General features: G+C 39.1%; 1 pseudogene; it reads left to right on the top strand.

Annotated features, from left to right (window-relative positions):
• The first annotated feature begins 13,968 nt into the window (after positions 1-13,968).
• On the top strand, positions 13,969-15,994 carry LOC101003904 (annotated as a pseudogene).
• The last annotated feature ends 7,780 nt before the right edge of the window (positions 15,995-23,774 follow it).

Below are 23,774 nucleotides of genomic sequence, written 5' to 3'. Positions count from 1 at the left end.
TCACCCTCTGCCTTGGGCTGTTGTTGCTGTTTGCATGTCTGGGTACACATTGAGCAAGGACAAGAAACTTTGCCTTTGACCTCTCCAACAGTGCCTGGCTCTAGCAGACTCTCTTCTCTCGAAGTATGTGAATCTATTTGAATGTTATCTAATCACTCTCTGTACGCTGATGGGAAATTGTATCTGAAGAAAATAGATGTTGATAGGAACAGTTAACAAAAGACAGAGTTGACAATCAGTTGTAATGAAACATTCCAAACCAAATATAATGAATAAGATGAATTGGCCAAATCCCTTCAGATGTGAATTAAAGTCATAGAGCTAATAAATACCTATACATAAAGTATTTTTTTATGAGAGAAATACTCCTCAGCCAGATATGGCAGAGAATCCCTTTGATTTGGAAAAGGCAAGCAATGACTTTAATGAAGTAGCAACTGAGCTAACTGCTGGATTCTTGCACAAGCCGTGAGTTAGTGCTAGAATCTGAAGCAGAGACCGAGTTGAAGTTTTATAGAAAGGGTACAAAAAAAATGTAGTAGAATTAAGAGACAAAGACAGAAGTTTAATAAATTTATATCATTAATTTGTTAGCTTTCTCCACTTGGTATTCTCAGTGAGTAACTTAGATAGCGAGTTAGTTTAAGTTTAATTCTGAATATTCCAGTTTGTTTGGTGGTGGCTCTTAAATATCTGGACCTGTCTAGAATCTGTTGTTAGCAAAGCATGAGATCTGTAGTGAAAAACATTAGCTGAGTTTCACCAACCAGTCAGAATTCTCTCAAATCTTCAAAATACTAAGATATTATGTCAGAGGCTTTCTAGTTGACCCAGCCCCAAATTTCTCTTTAGTTTTCTCTTACCCCTACCTAGATTCCAAAGAAAGGAACTTTTGGCCATTCACACCCCAAACGTCTTGACTTTCAATACCACCTGGGCAGATGACATTCCTTCCCAAAAAAACTGTTGTATTTACCTCTAAAACCTCTTCATTAGCAATTAGAGTCTCCTCTGCTCTAAAGACACATGATATATCCCAGCCCAGTGTGCCTATCACACTGCAATACTAAAGAAAGGCAAAATTATATAATGGTTCTCTCTGCTGGTCCAGCTCACAAGAAGCACCAACCGTTCAGGGAAATTAGAATCACTCAGGGTCAGCAGGTTCAAACTGTACTTGAGGGTCAGGTCAGAACAGATTTTTGCTTTGGAAGCAGCAGAAGGGAAGAAGACCTAGAAAAATCATTTGGATGATTCTCGCAGGAGCATGGGTAAAAGAAGGTGGCATTTTCATGAGTTGGGCTCTGCTTAGCAAGCAGACCTCCTCACTAGAAGACCAGGTTTAGTTTATGCCACCTCCTTTGCTGCCAGGGCATCCCACCAGCATCTCAGCATTGGAAGCCAAGTGAATTTTTCTAATAGTTAAGTCCAGTGTTTGGTTCATCTCCTTTTACCACAAAGAACCCTATTTATGCTCCATATTTTGACCAGTCTCCTTAAACATAACACTTGCTCCATTCATCATAAACCCCAAGGACATCATCATCACAAAATCTTTACAGAGTAGCTGTAAATCTGTTAGGTTTGGTCATCATCCTGTGTTAATTTGAACTGGGGAGTGATTATTATAATAGGATCTATCAGGGAGTATTTCTCCGAGCTATCATCATCTTCTGTCTTTTGTGGATGAGAGGTGTTTATACTTCTTTACTAGTACAAGAGAAACCTAGGAGGCAGGTATCCTGTGTGCTTGAATTAACATACCCTTTTATTTTTCTGCATTAATTTTTGCCTTTTCCCCTTCTTCCCTGTGGTTCTTCTGCCCTTCACGTGCTTAACAAAGCTACCATTGTTCCTACCTCCTCTGGGAGCTGAAAAGAATACCACAAATGTTTCCTCTGTGAGGCACACGTCAGGTTACCATCCTCTCTCCTCCACTCCCCTGGAAGAATGGTGTTCCAAGAGTGTTTGGATATTCCAGTGAGATCGCATGAGAAAAGTCAAATCTTCTTCTTTTTCTGTTAAACTTCTTTCATTATTTTTTAATTGTGATAAAATTCATGTAACATAAAATTTACCATTTCAAACATTTTTAAGTGTACAGTTCAGTGGCATTAAATTCATTCGCATTGTGCAACCATCACCTCCATCTACCTCTAAAACTCTATCTTGCAAAACAGAAACTCTATACCAGTTAAATAATAACCCCACCACCCAGCCACAGGGAACCATGTTACTTCTTGTCTCTTTACTTTCTGACAACTCTATGTACCTCAGATAAGTAACCATACAGCATTTGTCTACTTGTGACTGGCTTATTTCACTTAGCATGCTATCCTCAAGGTTTATTCATGTTGTAGTGTAAGTCAGAATTTCCCTCCTTTTTAAGGCTGAATAATATTCTATTGTGTGCATATTTCATATTTTTATTTAGTTATTGATCAACACTTGGGTTCCTTCCACCTTTTGACTATTGTGAATAATACTTCTATCAATAGGAGCTTGGATCCTCTTCCTCAGAGAATATGTAAAAAAAGGGATGGGAGAATGGAAAAATGGCAGAAGGGTAGAATATGTAAAAAAGGGATGGGAGAATGGGAAAATGGCAGATTATTGGGAGAAAAAGTTCAAAATAAAGTAATTTTGTTCTTGAATATATATCATAAAAATTCAAGCAACTCTGAAAATGTCATTCTAAATTCTACCATTAGGAGAAAATCACCGGTAATATGGTGACGATCTTCTTTCTAGCTATCTCCTTATATGTCCATGTCAAATATATCTCATATAAATGAATCATATCTTTCATATTGTTTAATAAACTGATTTTTTAAATTCAGCTTTATGATACGAACCTCTTTCCATATAAATAAATGTACTTTTATACCATCATTTTCATGATTGCATACTTTTACCAATGTATCATAATTTCTTCTATTGATGGAGTCTCTACAAATTATCATACTTTTATCAGTGTATCATAATATATTTATCCAATTCTCTATTAATGGAGTCTCTACAAATTATTCTCTTTGTTTTTTAAAAAAGTTATTAACATAAAACAGTGTGGTGACAATTATTATTTTACATGTTATCTTTGTTGTCTTGTTTCCTAAGCCTCTAAAACTGGAAGTGAGTCAAAGGATTTAACTTGACATTTTATTTACCAAGCATAATTCATATATGTGAAAATCCTAATATCTTAGATCTCTTATTCTTATATATTTATCTATGCCAAAATACATATTTCACATCATAAAGGACAGAGTGAGAGCTCTCTAGAGCTTTTCTGGGAAATATTCTATGTGAAGAAGATTAGAGATACTGAGTTATATCAAAATATTATATTGTATATGAATGCATATCAATGCAAAGTAGTAGAGAAGGATGGATTTACTATCCTTGTTGGTTCAGCCAAGCAATGTATATATAGTCATTAGGAAAGGAAAAACAATCTTGAAATGAGCCAAGTAATAGCTATAAATTCACTTATAGCTTGGCAGCTTCAAAGCCAAAGTGGTGGTTGGATGTAAAGTGGAATTTTAATTGGCAGAGGAGGCAGATAGTGAGAAATGCTGATCCAATAATAATGTGAAGTCCAATAATTTGTGTTAATCCAGAATGCTGGTCAAATCCCAAACTGGTAACCAGAAGCCCAAATCAGTGTCTAAATGGTGTTTTGGCCAGTTCTGTTACTAAATGGGGTGGAGTTTCTAGGCAAGTAGAATCTTCTAAACTGGTATTATTTAAAAAATGGTTTATCATGCCATTTACTAAGAGTATGGGATATAGGATCTGTTAGCGGTGGTGAATCCATACAGGTCTGCAGCAACCTCAATCCCTGCCTCTTCAGAAGAAAGAATTCGACTGAGGGGAATATGGCAGAATGAGACACTGAGGCAAGTTTTAGAGCAGGAATGAGTTTATTAAAAAGTTGAGAGCAGGAATAGAAGGAAGTAAAGTACACTTGGAAGAGGACCAAGAAGTGCACTGTTTGACCTTTGACTTGGGGTTTTTTACGTTGGCATGCTTCCAGGGGATTGAATCCCTTCTCCCTTGATGCTTCCCTTGGGGTGGGATGTCCGCATGCGCAGTGGCTTGACAGCCACTGGGAGGGGCTGCATTCGGAGCGTGTTTACTGAAGTTGTACACATGCTCACTTGATGCGTTTTTCCCTTTCCAGTCGAGTGTTCCTATAAGGTCATACACCAGTTAAACTCCACCATTTTGCCTCTTAGTACACATACTTAATCCCACCCACCCAACTCCTGAGACCTTATTGGAAAGCTGCTGATCAACAGTTTCAGGGTATTTTTCTATCTAATGGGAGACTGCCTTTCCCTGCTGCTGGCTGCATTCAATTATTATTTTAGAGAGACAGTTTAACAACTGTCTGACCATCACGTGATTGTTGCCTGACATTGCTAGTGGTGGTTGGGGGTAGGCGGGGAAGGCTTTCTTGCTCTGCTCATGTCTGACTAGCTGCCTCCTGTAACAGAGCCAACTATTTGTGGGAGAGGACGAGGATGGTCTTCACAGAGATTATTATCATCAGCCATGTTGGCTAAGATTTAAAGCAACCTCTAGATTCAGGTGGAGCATTGGAGTGTGGGTAACACTCTTTTGTTATAGGACAAGTTTCCAAGAAAATAAACTGAGATGAAATTTTGCACGGAGGAAGTTTATTGGAGAGTGCTTTTGGGAACAGTACTTACAAGGATATGAGGAAAGGATGATTCAGCAGAAGGAAATGTGAAGTTGTAATGCCTTTGTAACAGAGGTCTCACTCAATCCCATAATTGAAATCTCATTCATTTCATAGAGCCCTGAAACTTGAATAGTTGTTCAAAGATATCCAAATGAGGCAAGGGGACTTGGGCTTTTGCTACCACACTGATCTAGTGTGGGCTACCCCCAAAGAAAGGCTGTAATCTTGGGCAAGGCAGTTCCCTTTGGTTGATGGCTTTCCTGAATGGAGGATTTGGGTGGCACACCATAGCACCTTCTATAGACTGTAAGGCAGAAGTTCAGCTATATGAATCAAGCAGACAATATCTTGAATAGATAACCATAGTTCACTCTAATAGTATCAGATGAGAGCATCTAGGTTAATTTTGCATCTTCCCTTAACACCCTCACTTCCCTCCATTCCATTCCACTTCAACATACTGTTGGTGAAAAAATCTCAAACTCTGAAGTATTTAAAAGAGGCTTACTCTGAGCCAATCTGAGTGACCATGGCCTGGGGAACAGTCTCAAGTGTGCCCGAGGTGGTTGACTTACAGTTTGGCTTTACCTATTTTAGGGAGACAAAAGTTACAGGCAAAGACATAAATCAACACACCTCAGGTATACATTGGTTTGGCCCAGAAAGGTGGAGCATCTTGAAGTAGGGTGGGAGGTGTGCTTACAGGTCATAAGTGGATTCAAAGATTTTTCTGAGTAGCAATCGATTGAGAGAGTTATGCTTTGTCTAAAGACTTGTAGTCCGTAGAAAGAAATGCTTGAGTTAAGATGAGAGGGGTTGTGGAAACCAAGGTTCTTGTTATGTAGCTGAAGCCTCCAGGTAGCAGCCCTCAGAGAGAATAAATGGTAAATGTTTCTTTTTGGACCTTAAAAGGTGTCAAACATGGAGGGGCGTGGTGGCTCACACCTGTAATCCCAGCACTTTGGGAGGCTGAGGCAGGCAGATCAAAAAGTCAGGAGTTCAAGGCCAACCTGGTCAACATGGTGAAACCCCATTTCTAATAAAATGCAAAAATTAGCCAGGCATGGTGGTGGGCAACTGTAATCCCAGCTACTCAGGAGGCTGAGGCACGGAATCGCTTGAATCCAGGAGGCAGAGGTTGCAGTGAGCTGAGTGCATTCCAGGCTGGGTGACAGAGCAAGACTCCATCTCAAAAAAAAAAAAAAAAGGTGTCAGACTCTTAATCTCTACTAGATCCAGGAAATACCTGGCGGCATTAATGGAGGCTCACTATAAATGCAAATTTTCCCCACAAAAGATGACTTTGCAGTGCCATAACAAAATATGTCAAATATATTATGGAGTAAAATATTTTTATTTCCTTCAAGATCTGCTATCTTTCATGTGATGCTATACTAAAGACAGGATGGAATTTGGTACAGTCTGCTTTTTCAGTCTTTTGATTTCTATTTTAATGTTAGTGCTGGTCAGTTGTGTATAATGAGGTTTGTCTAGCCTCCCTTCCAGTCATGGCCTGGGATTCAGGTTTTCAGGTTTCTACGGGATCTCATTGGCCAAGAGGGGGTTTGTTCAGTTGGTTGGAGGAATTAAGATTTTATTTTTTGTTTACAAAACAAACACACATGCTGATGAAAATGGGATTCCAGTATGAGTTCAGTTTGAGTCAGTAACTAGGTAGGGTTAAATGTTGAGGATGCAGGTCTTTCCTGTTGATAGATGCAGGAGGCAGATAAGGGAGAGGGTCCCTGGAGAATCTCTGACCTGCCTGCACACTGGGAGAATGGGGTGGAGCCAGGGCAAGTTCATGCCTCGTACAGGGGTGAGGAGCCTAGCCTCTTCAGTTCCTGTGTGTGGCCTGGAATCAATCGGTGAGGTGGGAGGCCTTGTTAGCAGGATCCCGTCTCGCTTTGCTGGAAGCTTTTTTCTTCTTTTTCCTTTTCACCCAATAAATTTCATTTCCCTCACCCTTCAATGTGTCCATGTTCTTAATTCTTCCTGTTCATGTGACAAGAACCCAGTTTTAGCTGCACTAAGGAGCAAAGTTCCTCATCACTCTCTGCAGCTGAGCAGAAGAGACAAGGCAGTCATGGACTCCAGAGAGCAAAAAAATTACCATTAAAAACCAGAGATTTTCAGATCTGAAATGTGGAGGCCATATAAATTATGTTTCTATTTAAATAAGAAATTCCAACTCCTTATCAACCCCTTCAGTTCTATCACTCATAGAATTATAGAACATTCATTTATTCATTCTTTAAATATTTCTAAATTAATTATTATATGCTAGGCACTGAGCTAGAGTTCAAGAATTCAAAAAATAAAACCTAGTTCCTGCTTTCAAGGGCTTTGCAGCTAATGGGGAAAACAGATAAGATAGGACTGTGGCATGAATGCTGGTTACCCGGGTTTGCTAGGGTCATGGAGTGCACTTCATTAAATAGACTATAGGGTGTGAGCAAAAGGGCTTTCCTGTCTGCATTTCTGTCACTGTTGCATTTAACAACAGTTGAAATGGGCCTTTCTGTGCTTGGAGTGGTCTACAGTTTAAACTTAAGATCTGGTTAAAATTGTCTGACTTCAATTTGAAGAGAAAAAATTACATTATGGTATAAAAGACAGTAACCGTAGTCAATGATTAAGCAATGTCCCTCTAAAATTATCCAAGGGCTTACTTAAGTGTACTGTTAAAATATTTTGGAACACTAAGAATTGCTGAAACAGAGCATGTCTTTCCAAGTTTCTATCTTTGTCCTCATGTGTTCTCTTTTATGTATGTTTTGCCCTGGGGCTTAAGAATGAAGTAACTTTTTTAATGTGAGTTAAGAATGAAGTAGCTTTTTAAATGTGGTTCCAGTTGAAAGGTATGATTCCTGATTCTCCAACATTCTGATTTTTTAAATCTGCATTTCTTTGCATCTTAATTGGGAAGGAATTTATCAGATTTTCCATAGCACACATCATTTTCTAACATGCTATATAATTTACTTATTCATTATGTTATTGATTGTCTGTATGACCCTGATGGAATGTACACTCTCTAAGAGCAAAGATCTTTGTTTTATTCAATGTTGTATCCCTCCTTCCTAAAACAATACTTGGCATGTGGCATATATTAATATTTCATAAGTATGTGTTGAATGAATGAAATAAAAGATAAAGGAAGACGAGGTCCAGAGACCATTGATGATGATGTGCTGTGAATGGAAGAGTATAAATAATGCAATTACCTGCACCCACTGAATACATTACAGTATGTTAGGAAGCTCACCATTTGTCTTCCCATAGAATGACCCATCCATAGCTTGTGAACTTGGAGCTTTTCCCAATAGTATGTCATCTTAGTTTTCTAGTCCAGACTTCTCTGGTCAGGCCCATTTCACCCTGCATATCTTAGGCCTGTTAGACATGGTTCATTTCATATCACATGGACCCACTATAACTCCTTTGAGATTATCTGGTACATATAAACCAAACCAAGGTAGAGGCAGAGGGAGGCTTGCTACCTTTGCATGTCTAATACCATAGAAAAACAACAAACTTCTTCTAAAAATGCATAACTGGTAAATGGAAATACTTCAATTTTTCCACCTTACTTGCCAGAATTAAGTTAGTTTATCTTACCTCTAGTTGGAGTGTAAAAGCAGATTACTTCAAAAGTATATTTCTTTGATAAGGACTACCTTGAAATTTTGACCTCAAAGAAACAGGATTATTAAGTCTTTTTCTGTAATTAAATGTTCTTTTTGAACATCCAATATAGTTGAATGAAAGTGATGGCAGAATGACTTTTACTCTCTGAAGTTCAAGCAATGCATGACCATCTTACAAAGATAAGGTGCATTTTCAGAAATAGAACCCACTTGAGAATGGAATAATCCACTTGTGTTTAGGGAACAGGACTGTCCCAGTGCAAAGATGTGGCTTGCTTCAGAGCTAAAATTCATCAGATCAGTTCCATTAAAATACAACTTATGTGAGAGTAATGAATTTTAAAGCCCCAAAAATAATTTTTTGAAGTTACAAATACAAGCAAGCAGTGAGTTGAATTATTAACTTTAACAAATTTGTCATCATAAAAGTATGTTTTAATTTGACTTCAATGGTTTTTATCCCTGGATTCAAGCCAGGATGCTGTCATCTGAAAAGATGATTCGTGATCAAGAAAGAAACATGTTGGGGTTTAGAAAACTGGGAGTTCAATACTGTGGAAACAGTTTTGAGACTCTGAAAACAGAAATGTTTAGGCACAAGGAGTTGATAGTGCCATTGTATATGCATTATATCAAGGGATACCATTCTGAGTGCCCCAGTCCATGCTGGGCAGAGGCTCTGAGGATAGGGCAGCAACTGTTGGAAAGTCACATGGTATGAGGATGCTACTGAGCTTACTAACACAGGAAAGTTGATTCTAGTATCTATGTTCCATTTTGCTTATATGCCTCCTGGTCTTGGAGCCTCCTGAAGACCTGCAGAAGAAAGCAATTAAAGGTAGGATGGAGATCCAAATAAAATGGAGATATAAAGCACAGATTTTGGAACCAGATGACGTCCCTCATTAGAGATGACTTATTTAACCTCTTTCATAGTTATGGAGAGGCGATCTCAGCACCTTTCATGGCAGATTTGAGATTCCCTTTGGTTATGGCCACTTCATATTTCCACTAGTGAACAGAATAGTTCTCACCAACTGTTCTCTCGGCTTCTTCATGTTTGTTCTCCAAAATTACCCAATACCTATCCCACCCCTACCTTAAGTGGCCTAGTATAGTTTTACCATCCTTTAAGTTAAGTTCCCTTCTTTAGGCCTCAAGCCAGCTAGGTGGACTCTCAGTGTTCTTGTTCCTGAGGACAAGAGTCTTCTCAGGCTGGTACCCAGCCTCAGCCTCACAGTTGAAGCTAATCTTACAGACGACCCAGTAGATAGCCTGAGAAAATGCTTGATATACTAGAAAAAGTAAGGCAATATACTTTTCAAAATATTTGTTAAAGCTTTGCTGATTTCTATATTTTACTTGGCTTTGCATTATTATTATTTTTTATTAGGAATTTCATATGGGAAGAATGTTGGAGCACCTCCTAATCTGTTTCAGTGCTTAAGGCCTGCAAAAGTCTTTGTTTGGCTCCCACCTCAACCCTGAAGTGCTTCATTATCTTTTCTCTGGATCATACACCCACATTTTCTTAAACCAGTTTCTTTTCTTTTAACTTGAGGTAACTGACCCAACCTCTGCTGCCATTTTCTCAGATCCTGCTTTTCAAGCTGCTCTTAATTTTTGCCTCTTTTTGATGTCACTTCCACTGCTATTTCTATAGAAGCTACAAACACCCCTGTAAAATCTGTTGACCCTATGTTCTATTTCCTTCTCGTGGCAACCCATTACCTCCCAAAAAATGAATTCATAAACATTGATCTAGACTAGTTCTTTTCTACAGCTAAAGTGGGATGGCTATACTACACGTACCTTTGTACAGATCCTTCCTAAACTCTCTCTCACCCTAACACCTGCTTCCGTCAGCTCTGCATAAGCAGTTGAAGCCTGAGATGTGTGGGGTAAGGAAGAACAGCTCATCTTAAATTTTCTAAAATCATCCATCATCACCAATAGCAGCAGACCTATGCTGTATTAACACGGCATGGTGACCCAGCAAGTTTGATCAAATGCATATTTTTACCTATACAGGGTGATGAGAAAGTGTTACCACTTCACACTTATGACAGCATTATAATTAGGTTCATAGTCAACAAACACCTGGGGAGTAAATAAATATGTGTCTTTGTGTGCATATGTATGTGAGATACAGACAGAGAGGATTTAAATACATCTGTTTCTTACTGAAGGACTTGTTTTGTACTACAAAGTGTTTCACTGAAACATGGAAGTGTCTCCTGGTTGAATGACAATGAGTCATATGTAATTGGTCCTCACCAAACCTGCCCTGTATATATATTTATATCCTCTTTAGTTGTCTTTTGTCAAGTAGTATGGCAGAGGAACTGGAGTCAGAGGCTCAACAACCCTGTTGGCAGCTTCATACCATCACTTGTATTTTTTGTTTATATTTACTGCCTTTAAAAAAAGATACTAGTCATATTTAATGTATTCTTACTGTAAATTATTCAAACAATATAAAGTGCAAGAAATATATATACAAAAATGTGAATATCTTCATTCTTCCCACACTGTCTTATCTACCTAGAGGGGTGAATGTCTACATTTTGCCAAACATCTGCTATGGTCTAAATGTTTGTATACCCCAAAATTAATATGTTGAAACCTAATCACCAAGGTATTAGAAGATAAGGCCTTTGGGAGATGGGACTAGTGCCCTTATAAAGAAGACTTGAGGGAACCTGTTTGCCCCTTGTGTGAAGACACAGCAAGAAGGTGCTACTCATGAGGAACAGGCCCTCACAGACACTGAATCCTTTTTAAGGCAGTAGCTGCTGCTATCATGCCGGCTGCAGCAGGGAAGAGCAGCTGGGACCCCACACTTCATGAAGTGAATGGGAGCCCCGCCCCTTCTAAGTTGGGATGGGAGCTCCCCGTGCTGCTGCAGCTGCCCAAACCACAGCTGCAGACCCAGGCCTCCTGCTCTATAGAGCAGGCAGGAGCCCCGACCGGGGCTACAGTAGCCCAAACTGCAACTGTGGATCCGAGCCTCCCTGTGCTTTTGGGGGAGCTGGGAACAGATAGGATCTGCCCTCCCAAGTGCGGCTGCAGACCTGGGCCGCTGGCTTCAGGAAGTCGACAGGAGCAGGGGACAAGCAGGAGCCCTGTCCCTTCCAAGTTGGCGGGGCGGAAGCTCCCAGGTGCAGCTGCTGCTGCCCTCCCAAGTGCAAGACCTGGGGATCTCTGCAGCCTGCACCCTTGGGAGCCCTTGGGCACCCCAGGAAGGCCCCCTTTGCCCCCGTCCCTGCAGGCTCAGAGGTGTCTGCTCCCACTGTCTGGCTTCTCTTGGCCCCCAGCACCCTCTCCAATCTCGGAGTCCGGTTGGAGCCAAGCCCTGGGGCCATGAATGGCAGCAGGAGGCAGACATGAGCCCTAGACAGAAGGGCTGGTGTTCCCAATAAGGCCCCGCCCTCAGGAGGTGGAGGGCCTGAAGGCTGGGGACTGGGCTGCCGGTTTCTCCCACCAGAGTGGGGACTCAGGTGCCTCTTCCAGCCCGTTCATGGCCGCCCATGGACCAGTCAGCACACACTTCCTCCCCTCTGAGGTCATAAAAGCCCTGGGCTCAGCCAGAGTAGGGCAGAGGATGGCCCGGGGACGAAGAGTGCAGAGAGACAGGCTGATCAGCTGCAGACAGGAGTACCCTCTCCACTGAGAGCTGCAGAGATGACCTGCTAGCAGAGAGGAGCTACTCTGTCTGCTGAGAGCTTCAGAGACCTGCAGAGACATCTGCATGACTTGCTTGCAGGGAGGAACCACTCTCTGCAGGACCTCCTCTCTGCTGAGAGCTGAACACTCAACAGGATGACCTGCCTACAGAGAGGAGCTACCCACTCTTCTGAGCTGTTCTATCACTAAATAAAACTCTTCTCCCCCTTCATTTGTCTGGATGCAGGACAAGAACTTGGGCAAAGGTGTCGTGGCCACAGAGGTTTCTGATCAGAGAAATCAACACCCCAGAGATCCTGTAACACTTTGGTTCCTTGATCTTGGACTTCCCAGCCTAGAACTGTGAGCAACAAATTTCTATTGCTTTTAAATTACCTAGCCTGAGGTATTTTGTTATAGCAGTCTAAACGGACTAAGACAACATCCTTTGGTCTTTTTAAAAAATGCATTTATATATATACGCTATACACCACACCTACAGTTTTGCTATTTGTTTTACATATGTGATAATAATATATAGATCATTACTCAACCTGTCTTTTCATTTAAGAATAGGTCTTCAGAGCTTTGCACATCACTGTAGTCAGCTCTAGCTCCTTCTTATAATGACAATCAGTATTTCATATTATGCATATAATATGTATTGTTTGACCATTTCTCTACATAACCAATAATGAATGTTCTTGTATACATCTTCATGAAGCTGTGTAAGTATTTCTTTAGAATGGAGTAATTGCTGAATGAAGGGGTATATACATTTTTCTAAAGTGATCTTTCAGATTCACTCCCATATTTTATATTTCCTGTCTGTTTCTGCTCAAAAATTTAATATTTTCAATTATTTTAGTTGATACCATTCTGATAGGCAAAACTGGACTTTTCAGATGACAGTAAATTGGATATCTTTTTATTTATTCTCTGTTTATATATTATTTATTCTCTGTAATAGCAAAACTGTATGTGTGCTGTAAATTTTCCTTTCCATCCTTTGTCTGTTTTTTAAATAGGCTACTTGGCATTTCCTTATTAATTTGTAAGAATTCAATGTATGCTAGATTATTAACTATTCGCTGTCTAAATATCTTGCAAAGTTTTCTCCCTGTAATGTATCTTAACTTTACATATGATGTCTTTTACTGCTTTGAAACTTTAATTGATCTGATCTACAATTATTTTTATGGCTTTTTTTTTTTTTTTTTGCCTTGTTTAGAAATGATTTCCTTGTTCCAAAGTTAGAAAAGTACCCTACTATGTTTTCTTCTCACATACATTTCAGGAATAACTTTTAAATTTATTTGGAGTTTATTTCAGTGAGTGCTATTAGGTATGGAGTCTATTTTTTCCCCAAATATATATTAATAGTTATTTCTCTTAACACAATTTGGTAAATTTCTTCAGCTGACTTAAAATGTCACTTTTATCATAAACTAACTTTTAAAATATACCTGGGTCTGTACCTAGACATTGGTTTAGAATTCCAACTTCCAGAAAATTTGGCACATAGCATTCAACATTGAGAAATAGCACAGTAAACTTTGAGAAAACAACACAGACAGTGGAGATACACGGAATACAAAATGATAAAAGGGAAATAACCACATTAGAAGAACCCTTTAAGATGGCTGAAATCTATGTAAATGAATTTTAAAACCTGGATAGAAATGAATAACTTTCTAGAAATTCACCACATTTATCAAAAGTGACTCCAGAAGAGTTGGAAAATCTAAACAGTCTGATTTTTATAGAAGAAATAGAGAAAACTTTCAAAGAGTTACACCCCTATCAAGGCAACAAGACCAGACAGTGTTACAGATGAATTTGATAAAGGCATTAAAGGGCAAATAATTCCAATGTGGTTTTTTGTTTTGTTTTTGTTTTTTGTTTTTTTTTTTTTGAGATGGAGTTTTGCTCTGTTGCCCAGGCTGGAGTGCAGTGGAGGTGGAGCCCTAGCCAGGGACCCGCCTTTCTCTACCCAGCACTTCTCTTTCCGCCTTCCCTATCATTTAAAGGGACCACGCTGTTCCCTTCTCAGCACTCCTATATCAAAACTTCCATATTCTCTTTTTTTATTGGATATAGTTTATTTTATTTTATTTTATTATACTTTAGGTTCTAGGGTACATGTGCACAAAGTGCAGGTTTGTTACATATGTATACATGTGCCATGTTGGTGTGCTGCACCCGTTAACTCGACATTTACATTACAAAACCTCCAAATTCTCTTTATGAGACAGATATAACTGGGCTGCGTGTCTGGAGGTCCCTCGTGTTGGGCCCGAGGGCACCTGTGTTCTGCGGGCTGGCTGGAGTGCTGGAGGTGAGTCAGGGCAGGTGTAAACTCTGCACCTCATTGTTCCCTGGTGCCACCAGACATTGCTCAGGCCACCGGCACCATGAAGATCTGGACTTCGGAGCACATCTTTGACCACTCATGGGAAACTGTTACAACAGCTGCGACGTAGAAATACCCAGACCCTAGGAACCCAGGTGTGGCTGGAGTTAATGTGTTGGACCGACATATAGATCCCTCTGGAAAGTTGCACAGCCATAGACTTCTCAGCACAGAGTGGGGACTGCTGTCCATTGCGAAGTCTCTTATTGGTGCAGCAAGAACCAAAACATATGTGCAAGAACATTCTGTTGATCCTGTAGAGAAAGCAATGGAACTTAAATCTACTAATATTTCATTTACAAATATGGTTTCAGTAGATGAGAGACATATAAAAACCATATCCTCAGGACCCAGAAGGAACTATTTTGACTCAAGAAGCCATAATCACCATGAAAGCGGTTAGCCTCAGCAGTTACCTTGAAGGACTGATGGCAAGTACAACATCCTCAAGTGCCAGTAAAGGTGAAGAAGCAGTGGAATGGGTAATGCACACATTAAATGCTGAGATTGGGCTGGGCATGGTGACTCACGCCTGTAATCCCAGCACTTTGGAAGGCCAAGGCAGGCAGATAACCTTAGGTCAGGAGTTTGAGACCAGCCTAGCCAACATGGTGAAACCGTCTCTACTAAAAAATACAAAAATTAGCTGGACATGGTGGTGGGCACCTGTAATCTCAGCTACTCAGGAGGCTGAGGCAGGAGAATGGCTTGAATCTGAGAGGCGGAGCCTGCAGTAAGCTGAGATCATGCCATTGCACTCTAGCGTGGGTGACAAGAGTGAAACTCCGTCTCAAAAAAAAAAAAAAAAAGCAGAGATTGAAGAATTGACAGCCTCAGCAGGAGGAAGCAATGGCAGCAGCAGCATTTGCCAAGGAGGGATCATGAAAGTTGGTAGACAGCATCGGGTACCCCAGGTCTCTCCAAGCTGACTATATATTTATTTGTCATTTTAAAATTACAACTATATTTTAGGTAGTTTTTTTTTTTTTTTGATAAGCTGATATAAGGCCATATGACTTTTGATGAAAACAGAAAGTCTTCTAAATAAAAGGGATCATCTGAAATTAATGTTGTTTGAAATTACTATCTGATTTTGAGGGTGCCATTATTTATGTGAAAAATTAACAAGAAGTCCTTGGAAATTGGTGTTGACATTAAATCTCCTTAAGGTAGTATTTTAAAGCTTTTCATACACTGAAACTCCAGCTGCCTTTGGACCAATCCCAGAACAGAGCAGAGTCACTTCCTATAGATGCCCGTTACCCTGCTGCTGTACACTTCAACAGCTTGCACAAGGGAACTCACTCAAAAGGAGAAATTGTGTAGTTTTAAACTATATTTTGTGTAAAATAACCTGCTCTGCTATAAACCACCATTAAAAACCAGTGTTTTGATTTGGTACTTAAATATTTTCAGAGTGAAAATTATCACTAAAGTAACACATGACTCCAACAAAAGTATGGTTTTGTGTTTTGCTTTGTTTCGTTTTGAAACAATGTCTTGCTCTGTCACCCAAGCTGGAATGCAGTGGAGCAATCACAGCTCACTGCAACCTCCCTATCCCGGGTTCAAGCGATTCTTGTGCCTCAGCCTCCCAAGTAGCTGGGAGTACAGGCACGCACCACCACTCCTGGCTAATTCTTGTATTTTCAGTAGAGACGAAGTTTAACCATGTCGGCCAGGCTCGTCTCGAACTCCTGGCCTCAGGTGATCTGTCCACCTCGGCCTCCCAAAGTGCTAGGATTACAGGCATGAGCCATTGCGCCAAGTCAAAAGTATGGTTTCATTATATTAAAGAGTACTGTAGGCCGGGTGTGGTGGCTCACGCCTGTAATTCCAGCACTTTGGGAGGCCTAGACGGGCGGATCACGAGGTCAGGAGATCCAGACCATCCCGGCTAATACGGTGAAACCCCGTCTCCATCAAAAATACAAAAAAATTAGCCGGGCGTGGTAGCAGGCGCCTGTAGTCCCAGCTACTCAGTGGGCTGAGGCAGGAGAATGGCGTGAATGTGGGAGGCGGAGCTTGCAGTGAGCCGAGATCCCGCCACTGCACTCCAGCCTGGGCGACAGAGAGAGACTACGTCTCCAAAAAAAAAAAAAAAAAAGTACTGTATTGATTTGCCAAAGTTTGTAACTTCGTAAAGGTATTATCTTCCTTGGATTTGTACTTTGTGATTTAGTATGCTGTACCATGGACTAGTAATGCTAACTGAAAAAATAGTCATTACCTGAGTTTTGCAGCACTCTAACCTAAACAGAACAGCTATTCACATCTTTTAGCACTTAACATTTGCCTGACTTAAAAATTGCCATGTGTGAAAATCATGGTTTATAATTGCTAAGGGCTGATATGTCAGGTCATTTGAATATTATTACTTTTTGAAGCAATTGTGACCACAAAACATCTTTTTTACGTGAAGGAACTGTATATCATTTGAAAGTACTCAAATAATGTCTTGTTCTGAAGCATAAACCCTAGGTACTTATTGTTTTTAATAATATGGTGCCACTGCAGAGTTTAGGGGCAGTGGGGAAGAATGAGTATAATGAGGAGGGGAGGATTGGCCTGAAACTAACCACTAAGTGAATTGCACTGCAGCTTTTATTTATGGGAACCCCTTGTTTGGGATCTCAGAGGGCAGCTGCAAACTGAAAAACAATTCAGTAAATATACATTGTTTAATATTTCATAGCAGGCAATAATCAACCACTAAATAACAGATTTAACATTTGCAATTGTTGCATACAAAGTATTTTTGCTAGAAGATGATTAGCTCTCACTTTTATTTTACAGTGCTTAATGTAATGAACTTCTAGTCATGTTTCCTATCAAAGAGATAAGTTAATATATGTACATAAACCACAGAAACAGTATAACGAACTATTTTTAAATTATCATTTTTCTACTTAAAATATGTTTAGCTTAAGACTTCTTAGGACATTTATAAAAGCAGGTTAAATTTAATAAGGTTTCTGATTTTTTTTTTTTTTTTGGTAACTGGAGGTAGTTTTTACCAGTGAAATAACATTTCAGGTAAATAAAACTTTGCTAAATATTGATATTTGATAAAAAGTTACCTTGTATAATTTCTGCAAATTATCCTTGTTCTGAAAAAAGTGTAATGCCCTAATGATAAAAGATTTTTAAACAAATCCTAACAAATCCTTATCTTTTGGTTTTTCAAACTCTGATCTAATGGTACAATTTTATAAATTTTCATTTTCCAGTGCAGTTAGTTACCATTTTTAAAAAATAGCTGGTAATTCATAGCTTTTACATGTTAAATATAAATGAACAGCAAGTAAATGAATTTAAGAGGACTAAACTGGAATAAAGTGTTCATAATAAAAATCTTGGACTATTTAATATTAAAATTGAAATGTGAATTAAGAAAAACTTGTGTTAATAAAAACTTTCTTTTTTAAAAAAAGAAACAAGTAAAATTAAAGATCAAATCCACTTATAAATGTCAGTGCAATAATCCTGAATAAAATATTGGAGAATATAATCCATAAAAATATTAAAGTAATATTATGGCCAAGTAAGATTTTGTTCAGGATGGCAAAAATGGTTTGGGAAATCTCTTTTTTTTTTTTTTTTTTTTTGATGGGGGGATGGTCTTTTTTGCCCAGGCTGGAGAGCAACGGCATAGTCTCGACTCACTGCAACCTCCACCTCTGGGTTCAAGTGATTCTCCTGCCTCAGCCTCCCGAGTAGGTGGGATTACAGGCGTGTGCCTCCACACTCAGCTAATTTTGTTACTCTCTTAATAGAGACGGGGTTTCACCATGTCGGCCAGGTCAAACTCCTGACCTCAGGTGATCTGCCCGCCTCAGCCTCCCAAAGTGCTGGGATTACAGGCGTGAGCCACCACACCTGGCCCTAGGAAATCTTTTAATATAATTCATCAAATTAATAGTTTTTAGAAGATAAACTATTGATCCTGTCTATAAATGCTGAAAAGCATTTGGCAAAAGTCAACAACCATTATTGACTTAAAAGAAAACAAAACTCAGTATGACAGGAAAAGACAGATCCTTAAAATGTTGAGATAAAACTTTTTCGGTTTTTTGCCCCCAAACTGAGATCATTACCTTCAATGTCAGAAACATGACAGGGATACCCACTATCATCATTTCATACTGTGCAGGAGGTACCAGTCAATGCAATTAGCAAAAAGGAAAAAATGAAATTGGAAGTATGAAATTGGAAAGAAAGGGGTAATGCTATTACTATTTTTTAATCGATACAAAATATTTTACATATTTACGGGATACACACGAGTACTTGTTACATGCATAGAATGTGTAATGATTAAGTCAGGGTGTTTGGGGTATCTATCACCCTGAGGATCATTTCTATATGTTGGTAAAATTTCAAGTCCTCTTTTCTAGCTACTTTGAAAAATACTATGCAATGTTGCTAACTATAGTCACCCTACTCTGCTATTGAATATCAGGGCTTATTTGTTCTATCTAACTGTATGTTTACACCCACTAATCAACCTCTCTTTATTCTTCCTACCACCCAAACACTCTTACCAGCCTCCAGTATCTATCATTCTGTTCTCTATCTCCATGAGGCCAATTATTTTTTAGTTCTCATGTATGAGTGAGGACATATGGCATCTGTCTTTCTGTGCCTGACTTATTTCACTTAACATAATCTCCAGTTCCATCCATGTTGCTGCAAATGACATGATTTCATTATTTTTTATGACTGAATAGTATCCATTGTGTATGTATACCATATTTTCTGAATCCATTTATATACCAATGGAGCTATTTACTATTTTCAGATAACATGAAGACCTAGGTGAATCAACTGCAAAACTATTACAAACAATAAAATAATTCAGCAAGGTAGAAGGGCACAAAAGTAATATAAAGAAACCAATGCATATCAGATACAGAAACCACAATCACCTAGAAGCTATAATGGAAGAAAATCCCTCAATATTACAATATTTTTTAAAGTAATTAATAATAAATGATAATATTTATATGACAGAAAGCTTAAAACATTTTAATTTGAGTCCCAGAAGGGCAGGAGAGTGAGAATGAGGAATAAATATTTGAGGAGATAATGACTGAGAATACAGTCATGTACCACATAAAAATGTTTCAGTAAACAACAGACCACAAATACAACGGTGGTCCGAAAAGATTGTAATACCATATTCTTACTGTACCTTTTCTATGTTTAGATACACAAATACTTACCATTGTGTTACAGTTGCTTACAGTATTCAGTGCAGTAACATGCTGCACAGGTTTGTAGCCAGCAGCAATAGGCTATACCATATAGCCTAGGTGTACAGTAGGTTATACCATCTAGTTTTGTATAAGTATGCTCTATGCTGTTCACACAAAGACAATGTTTTCTAAGGTCACGTTTCTCAGAATGTATCCCCATCATTCATTGTTTCATGAATGTATTCCAAAACTGATGAAAGGCATCAATCCACAGATTTGAGAAGCCCTATGAATCCAAAGCAGAATAGTTACACTGGAGATACAATGTAAACCAATCAATGTGAAATCTGGGTTTATTGGGAATGGTGAGTCCCTATGTGACCTTGAGGCATTGGAGGAAGAGAAGTTGGTATCTTTTGATTATCCTTGCAACTCACCTCTCAGACTTCTCTGGTCCCAGGTGACAGACTTCTGGTCTGGTTGGGTCTGTGAGTTTCTTTACACTAGTGTTCACTGAGGTGTGGCTAGCGAAATTCTGGTTTGTTCTCTCAGCTGAGTTAAAACCCTGTGGTTCTCATTGTGATCTCAGCCTACTTTGGGTCTCACTGATCCTGTAAGTTCTAATGTCCATCATGGTCCTCACTCAAAAAACCTATCCTGTGGCTTCTGTGGTACAGTCATTATCCTCTGGCTACAGAAGCCTTTAGAAATCTTCTTGCTCTCACTTCACTTGTCTTTAATCTAGTGGTTAAAGGCATAGACTTCATAACTAGATTGACTTTGGGTTCAAATCCTCATTTCATATTACAGCAGTGTGGTCATGGACAAGATAGTTAACCTCTCTGTGCCTCAGTTTCCACAATTTAAAAAGCGTGAAAAGGACCTATGTCATAGGGCTGTGGAAAAGATGCAATAAGACCATTTTTGAAAAGTACTTAGACTTGTTGCTGGCACATAGCACTCAATAAATGTTAATTATTGTTGTTTATTGAGGTTCAGGAAGGACCAGTAAATAACACTCCATTTCCTCACCTGAGTACTCATGTAATTAAGAAATATATAGGAGTAAAGTAGATGGAGATCAAAATTCACCTTTCCTTTTACACTGATAATGCATTATTGTAGAATGTGATTTATGTCTCTGGGCAAGTGTCTTCTTTACACCAAACCCCAGAAGTAGGTGGATTTACTCAATCACAGGTGGCAATGAACTGGGGCAAATCTATCCCTGTGAAATGTATAGTAAGGGAACCTGAGCACATGCTTCTGTGATCAGATCTCTTCTTTCTCTAATCTGTTACAGCAATAATTGCCTATATAGTTAATTTGGCAATCGATCATGTCCAGCCTAATGCCACCATAGTAGAGGTGATCAGATGCTGTCAGAGCTCTACTCATATCCCATTAGCACACTTGGCCATTTCCAAACACACAGATCGCACTGACGTGAGCTTCCGCTCTCTAGAGCAAGCACCCACATCTCTCTGTTGTAAGGCTGCTTTTAAGCAGTGATAACCCACTTTTCCTGCTAGTGCAGACAGCAGGAAGTGCCTGGAAATTTATTTAATATAAGTAGCCACCACACCCACAACCCAGGGTGCCTCATCTTAGGGGCTGATGGACAGGAGGAATAATTACCCCAGCTCCCTGGCCCCTGACCAGAACATGGTCTCCAAAGACTGAAAGACTGAACTGATGTTACCCTTTATGGGATTTCCCTTCCTAGCACCACTTTCCTACTCCCCAGATCACTTTCACACAAATCCTCATCTGGGGATCCCAACTTAAGTCAGGAAACAAATCTATTATTGTCTAGTGGTATTTATATATTTTTTTTACTTTCAATTGTTTTCCTATGTTGAATTGTTGTAAAGGTTTCTTTGGGGGATATGAGCAGACCTCCGACAGAGCGTAGTACTTGTGTTTCTTCATACTCTCCATCGTATAGTAATGCGAACAGTAGGAACTAGGCTTTTTTTAAAAAAAATTGCTTTCTCGATGGATTCTTTTTTTAAACTGACATCAGAGAAACTCAAACTATGTGAAAAAACAAGGCATTTGGAGAATATACATACATGTCATGCAAAGGGTGCTATACACAGCCATATAATTTTAAGGTTATCTTCTGAATACGAAAATATGTTACATAAATTTATAAAGATCACAGAGAATATTTAGGTTGATATGAATACTGTATAAAATTATTATTTGGGATTGAACAGCTCTGTACATGCTCTTAGAGACATTTTAATGTTGAAGTTGCTTTTAAGAATTATTAACTAGTGAATAATTAAAACGTTGTCAGAATGTATTCAAGGCCAATTAGTTTGGTTGCAGATAAAAAGTCCTAAGAAATCCATGACTGCCAACAATGGCAATTAATATGGTTTTATTTGCATGCTAAAACAATCCAGGGTAGGTCCCAAAATGTACATTTTCTACAATACAGTAATTTAGCTTTCATGCCCAGACTGGAATTGTGATACTTACAATAAATGAATCCAGTAATGGAGATGCAGGAAAATAATAGCATAGTGATAATATTTGAATTTGTATAGCTTTTTTACTTTTCAGATAAATTTTGCAGCTCTTTTACCCTGATAGCTGGACCTAAAACCTATTTATACCCTTATACAGGCTATAGTTTTCTTCGCTTTGAATATTGACTTATGAATTTCAAACCACCAATTTGACGCTTTTATATCAAATTAACTGTTTATTTGGTCAAACCAATTCACTTGACCTGCCATCCTGGTGACAAGCAGATATTTCCTGAATCAGTGTCCATCAGTCCGTGCCTTGCTTCAGCCATGCCCAACCCCTGCATCTCTGACAGCCAGGTCCAGAAGATGTATCTGTGCTGTTACAAGTCTCATCCTACACGTTCTGTGAAGCACCGAGGGCAGGGCCTGACACTGTGTTGGGGAGCTCTCTAAAACCTGTGAATAGGTTTGCATCTTTCTCGATGCCTACTATTTGTGTCCTTTTGCTTCTAGATCTGCTATACTCCTACTTTTCTGGATGATTCTCCCAGCTTGAGTCCTGCCGTGCTCCTCTCAGTTCCGTTCACCAATGATAGTGATGAATTCCATTCATGCCTTATAGCGGGAGCACACCATCTGCATAATATTCGGCTATTTTCTAGAGTTAAATTTACCCCCTGAAAATATGTTTGATTAAATACATATACTTTTCCAACTGATAATATTGTTAGTAGTAGTAATAATCATAATTTTCATTATTACACTCAGGCTCAGTCCTTGTACTTAAAACAAACAAATAAAAAAAACTATAGCCAAATAGTGTACAGTGAGACATTTAATAAAACCTGGAGTTATATTTTGATTATTAAATTAATCCAAAGCTCACAGGGGATTTTTAAGTGTCTTTCACCACCAAGCAAGTTGTGAGTAAATATATAGAAAAAAATGGAAATAAATCTAGAAAGCTTTATATTATTTTGGCCAGGTGCAGTGGCTCACGCCTGTAATCTCAGCAATTTGGGAGGCTGAGGCAGGCAGATCACAAGGTCAGGAGTTTGAGACCAGCCTGGCCAACATGGTGAAACCCCATCTCTACTAAAAATACAAAAAATTAGCCAGGTTTGGTGGCGGGCGCCTGTAATCCCAGCTACTCGGGAGGCTGAGGCAGGAGAATTGCTTGAATCCAGGATGTGGAGGTTGCAGTGAGCCAAGATCATGCCATTGCACTCCAGCCTGGGTGACAGAGCGGGAGACTCCGTCTCAAAAAAAAGAAAGAAAAAATAAAGTTTTATATATACATTAAAACCAGGCTTTCTCTTAGCAAATTGAAGATGCTAGCTGAGGATACTTTATAGACATCGCAGGCCCCCAAATATTTTGAACTTAGATACCCTGATGCCCAAGGAAACATATTCATTTTGCTGAAATTAATAGGTTGTTTTAATTTTTAATTTATACAATAGCATGTACATAACCTTTTATTGTCTACTCAATTTTACTGCTGGACATTTACTCAGTTAATGAGTCTTTAAAGAAGATACTGACTATCATAAACTCTTGGAAAGACTCATTCTGTGGTGAGCTGAGGGAGTAAAAATTTGTTTTCCTTTTTTCTGTGGGGATAGTGGGGCTGCCAACTCTTCTTCCTAGCATGTT

The sequence above is a fragment of the Papio anubis genome, chromosome 1 (genome assembly GCF_008728515.1).
Source record: "Papio anubis isolate 15944 chromosome 1, Panubis1.0, whole genome shotgun sequence".
NCBI classification, from domain to species: Eukaryota; Metazoa; Chordata; class Mammalia; order Primates; family Cercopithecidae; genus Papio; species Papio anubis.
The sequence above is the reverse complement of the archived record's forward strand: the minus strand, read 5'-3'. Positions and strand labels throughout refer to the sequence as shown.